The sequence below is a fragment of the Gadus morhua genome, chromosome 5, assembly GCF_902167405.1.
Source record: "Gadus morhua chromosome 5, gadMor3.0, whole genome shotgun sequence".
Taxonomy (NCBI): domain Eukaryota; kingdom Metazoa; phylum Chordata; class Actinopteri; order Gadiformes; family Gadidae; genus Gadus; species Gadus morhua.
In genome coordinates, this window is record NC_044052.1 from 23,686,594 (window position 1) to 23,692,760 (window position 6,167).

The window sequence follows — 6,167 nt, forward strand, 5'->3', positions numbered from 1 at the left end:
GAATACAGATAAGAGACACTGGACTACAGTAAGGTCGTACTTCCTGTATTAAAGCCACAGGAATACAGATAAGAGACACTGGACTACAGTAAGGTATTTCTTCCTGCGTTCAAGCCACAGGAACACACACAGAAGCAGAGGCAGGCGGGGAGTACATCACTGCTACTTTAGGAATTAGCTGTAGGGGCTTGGATGGTTTCCTCAAGGTGGGGTTTATAAGGTGAGGTTTTATAAGTTGAGGTTATTAAGGTGAGGTTAAGAAGGTGGGGTTTATAAGGTGTTAAGACGGAGTAATGATGAGATGATGGGCGTCACCTCACAGTGATGGTCGGGATAGGGACTGTGTGTGTGTGTGTGTGTGTGTGTGTGTGTGTGTGTGTGTGTGTGTGTGTGTGTGTGTGTGTGTGTGTGTGTGTGTGTGTGTGTGTGTGTGTGTGGGGGGGAGGGGGATGAGAGAATGGAATAAAATAAATGTGTGTGTCTGACTTTGTGTTTGTGTGTAAGATAATTCGAAGAAAGATAATGTGTGTGTGTGTGTAGGGGGGGGGGGGGGGTTGTGTGTGTGTGTGGTTTTGGGAAGAAATTATGTGTCTGTTATAATATTTCTAATGTTTTTTCTGCATAAAGCATAGATAGATTGGAATAAATCGAATTGAATTGTGCTGGAGAGAGGGAAAGAGAGAGAGAGAGAGAGAGAGAGAGAGAGAGAGAGAGAGAGAGAGAGAGAGAGAGAGAGAGAGAGAGAGAGAGAGAGAGAGAGAGAGAGAGAGAGAGATTCCATCATTACATTTTCTTCTCAGCTCGAGAGTGAGAAACACACGCACGCGCACACACACACACACACACACACACACACACACACACACACACACACACACACACACACACACACACACACACACACACACACACACACACACACACACACACACACAGAGAGACACATACACACAAACAAACAAAAAGTGTTAACTGAGCCACAATGTAAAGAAAGGTTTGGCAGTGACTGCTGACGACCCTCATGTCTGGACCACAATGAGCCAATCCAAAGGCTTCAGGCTAATCCCTTAAGGTCATTCAAGGCCTTTTCCTGTTCTACTACACAAGCATCAGGAAGTTAGAAATATAACTATAGTCAACAATTATTCGCCGAAGGCGAAGTGAACACTATTCACAGAGCCTGAGGTGAATAATTGTTTTAGTATGCTACAAGTTTGCACTCCTTTTGTTTGTGTTTTTATGATTTTATTAGTGTGACGAGACGACCATCACGCAATATCCTGAGTTTGAGATCTCAATCATGGGATATTGCCCAATATCCCGAGATAGTAAACCAATCAAATTGCGCCATTTTAGGAGGTTCATTTGTAGCATATACTAATTTAACTTATACATCATATCATATGCAGAATTCAAATTAAATGTCGATATGATGTAAATATGTGTATGATGTCAATATGTATCTTTATGGTATCTTGATCTGGCCTTCTCTTAAGGAAGGAAATTACCAAAAAAAAAGTCCAAACACATCATTTTCATTTCCTGTTACTCAGGAAGTTTGTTTTCTTGTTGCCATGGTAGCAAACCCTAACAACATACTTTCTAGTCACTAAGGAAGTGGCTATTTAGCTCACTGTTTATTTGTTTAGTATTTGCGTTCCCCGGCAAAAATATTTGTGTGGCTGCCAATGGTTGTTCTAGTGGAAATGAAGCTTAATGGGCAGCTTATCTGGACCAGCGACCCAAAAGGTCGGCTTTTAATAGTCCGTCTGTGAAAGTCTTACATGAGAAACGTCTGCTCCACAAAGATTAACAATCAACGCTTGACCAGTGAGTGTGTGTGTGTGTGTGTGTGTGTGTGTGTGTGTGTGTGTGTGTGTGTGTGTGTTCGTGTGTGTGTGTGTGTGTGTGTGTGTGTGTGTGTGTGTGTGTGTGTGTGTGTGTGTGCGTGCGTGCGTGCGTGCGTGCGTGCGTGCGTGCGTGCGTGCGTGCGTGCGTGCGTGCGTGCGGGTCACCGACTGAATGAGTATTGCTCTGTTTGTGTTTGTGTGTGTGTTACCTGTTACCAGTGTGTGTGTAATGAACTCAATGCGTGTGCGCCTGTAAGAGTCTGTAAGTCAGGCGGGGGAATTTGCGTGTGTTTGCGCACATCTAGTTTGCATGTGTGTGATGGACAGGGTGTGCGTGTGTGTTTGCTGAGACTGCCAGGCAGTGTTGGATAAGTGCCAACTCATACAGGCGATGAACTTGTCACTGGCTCCCTGTTGGCTTCGGTCATTCTCTGGAATTCAAATGATGACATTCAGCAACAGACGATCACAAGGCCGTAGGCAGTGTGACACTCGACAGAGCCGTACAATCACACACACGGCAAGCTAGCACTGGTTCTGTGGCGAGAGGAGGAGGCCGCTGTTCTACAGTTCAGTAGAGTCCTCAAGTGCTCAACATATCTCATTCCTTTTTAAAATGTTCAGATTTTTAAGTACCCTAATTAGCCATCGTTAAGTCGAAGGCCAGCAGTAAGTTATTTGAACTTTGGTTCAGTTGGATCGTTTTAAATGGCCATTATGTGCTTAAGATAATCCTGCTGAAGACTACCCTGGCCGCTCTATGATCCCCTTTGATGACATTCTCTGTTAAAGTCGTTCGACCAATCAGGAGACGGGGGACGACATCAGAGCAGAAGCTCAGGCCACCGGTGGGAGCGGGAGACAACGTTAACTAAAGGTTGAGGTTATAATAGTAAAGTGTTAGTGATAGAATAGTTATATTATTAATTGAAACGTTATTATTTACCTCTTATTATAGGGTTAGGATTAGGGGTAGCGGCAGCATTCTGCAGTCAACACGCTATTAAAACTGAGAACGAGATAATGATGATGTCATGCAACGTATCCTGAAAGAAGGACTGAATGAATGACAAACTGATTAATTCATACGGATCGACAGTATCTATTCATCTATATGTGTTCATCTGTGAAGGCCCAGTCCAATGGTAGTCACATGGCATTAACATCACGCGTCTGTATATCGGTTGGGGCAGGACATAGGTTTTCAAACCGTTGGAGGGTTTGTCGGGGTGGCAAGAGCTGTACTACAGAGGCGCTAAGCAACTGAACGCTAGCTGTCAATCACTGTGCTACGACAGTTGACAATAAAGCAAATAAATGTCATTGGATGAAATGCTCGTCATTGTAACGACAAGTGCAGGCATGTGTCCTATCGGCATTATACGGCCGTTTACCAGTAGTAAGCACGAATTTGTTAGCCGATAAATAATAATATAATATAACTTTTGGGGGGTCTAATATCATGTTATTGGAGAAGGGCATCATTTAACCCAATTTGGACCATAGAGATCCATTTTGTGGGACTTTTGACTTACCCTAATTCTTGTTTCAGATCCCTTTTCGTCTTGAAGACATCAACACAGCAAGTATGAAGGCTAGATGCCATGATTAATAAATAACATTGAACCAGTGTGCAATAATGAGACTAACTGAATCACCACTCAAAGCACTCACACAACCTCAGATGAAGAGCGTCACGTTTCCGAGGGCAACACTGTGACACCATGATAAAACTAATGAAATCCATTCATAAGCAATCTAATGAGTCAGAATGAACACATGATGATCCCAGGAAGAAGGTCATAAAGGGCCTTGCAAGCAAATATTAACTTGAAGCACACACACACACACACACACACACACACACACACACACACACACACACACACACACACACACACACACACACACCTGCACCAAACCCACACACACACACACACACACACACACACACACACACACACACACACACGCACACACACACACACACGCACACACGCACACACGCACACACATCCGATGAGACTACACAGTCCACCGTGGGTGTGTTCCTCACTGCGGCGGACTCAGATAATTTCCTGTGAATGTGGGGAGTAGTTATTTCCGTGGCAACCATTAATCACCACGGCCACGTGTAAACACTGACGTACGGCCACTCGGCTTTGATCCGGGCGGTGTGGGAGAGGGCTCTGCGGTCTGAGGTCATCACAGGAGCTTCAAAGGACCACAGAGATAACAAGGCAGGAGGAGGAGGCGGTCGCCGTGGGAACCTGCGCTGTGTCCGAGTAGGTGCCTATGTGTGTGTGTGCGCGCGTGTGCGTACGTGCGTGTGTTTGTGTGTGGAGTTAAAGCATGAGGACATATATGCATATCTACATCTGCGTGTGTGTATGCATGCGTGTATGTGTATGTCTCTGTATGTTGGTCGTAGCAAAGGACAAGGCCACACTCCACCTAGCTGACTGCTACACCACCTAGCTGACTGCTACACTCCACCTAGCTGACTGCCACACCACCTAGCTGACTGCTACACTCCACCTAGCTGACTGCTACACTCCACCTAGCTGACTGCTACACCACCTAGCTGAATGCTACACCACCTAGCTGACTGCTACACTCCACCTAGCTGACTGCTACACTCCACCTAGCTGACTGCTACACTCCAGCTAGCTGACTGCTACACTCCACCTAGCTGACTGCTACACTCCACCTAGCTGACTGCTACACTCCACCTAGCTGAATGCTACACTCCACCTAGCTGACTGCTACACTCCAGCTAGCTGACTGCTACACCACCTAGCTGACTGCTACACTCCACCTAGCTGACTGCTACACCACCTAGCTGACTGCTACATCACCTAGCTGACTGCTACACTCCACCTAGCTGACTGCTACACCACCTAGCTGACTGCTACACCACCTAGCTGACTGCTACACTCCAGCTAGCTGACTGCTACACTCCACCTAGCTGACTGCTACACCACCTAGCTGACTGCTAAACCACCTAGCTGACTGCTACACTCCACCTTGTTGACTGCTACACTCCACCTAGCTGACTGCTACACCACCTAGCTGACTGCTACACTCCACCTAGCTGACTGCTACAGCACCTAGCTGACTGCTACACTCCACCTAGCTGACTGCTACACTCCACCTAGCTGACTGCTACACTCCACCTAGCTGACTGCTACAGCACCTAGCTGACTGCTACACTCCACCTAGCTGACTGCTACACTCCACCTAGCTGACTGCTACACTCCACCTAGCTGACTGCTACACTCCATCTAGCTGACTGCTACACTCCACCTAGCTGACTGCTACACTCCATCTAGCTGACTGCTACACTCCACCTAGCTGACTGCTACAGCACCTAGCTGACTGCTAAACCACCTAGCTGACTGCTACACTCCACCTAGCTGACTGCTACACTCCACCTAGCTGACTGCTACACTCCACCTAGCTGACTGCTACACCACCTAGCTGACTGCTAAACCACCTAGCTGACTGCTACACTCCACCTTGTTGACTGCTACACTCCACCTAGCTGACTGCTACACCACCTAGCTGACTGCTACACTCCACCTAGCTGACTGCTACAGCACCTAGCTGACTGCTACACTCCACCTAGCTGACTGCTACACTCCACCTAGCTGACTGCTACACTCCACCTAGCTGACTGCTACAGCACCTAGCTGACTGCTACACTCCACCTAGCTGACTGCTACACTCCACCTAGCTGACTGCTACACTCCACCTAGCTGACTGCTACACTCCATCTAGCTGACTGCTACACTCCACCTAGCTGACTGCTACACTCCATCTAGCTGACTGCTACACTCCACCTAGCTGACTGCTACAGCACCTAGCTGACTGCTACACCACCTAGCTGACTGCTACACTCCACCTAGCTGACTGCTACACTCCACCTAGCTGACTACTACACTACCTAGCTGACTGCTACACTCCACCTAGCTGACTGCTACAGCACCTAGCTGACTGCTACACTCCACCTAGCTGACTGCTACACTCCACCTAGCTGACTGCTACACTCCACCTAGCTGACTGCTACACTCCACCTAGCTGACTGCTATACTACCTAGCTGACTGCTACACTACCTAGCTGACTGCTACACTCCACCTAGCTTACTGCTACACTCCACCTAGCTGACTGCTACACTCCAGCTAGCTGACTGCTACACTCCACCTAGCTGACTGCTACACTCCACCTAGCTGACTGCTACACTCCACCTAGCCCACTGCCATACTACCTAGCTGACTACTACACTCCACCTAGCTGACTGCTACACTCCACCTAGC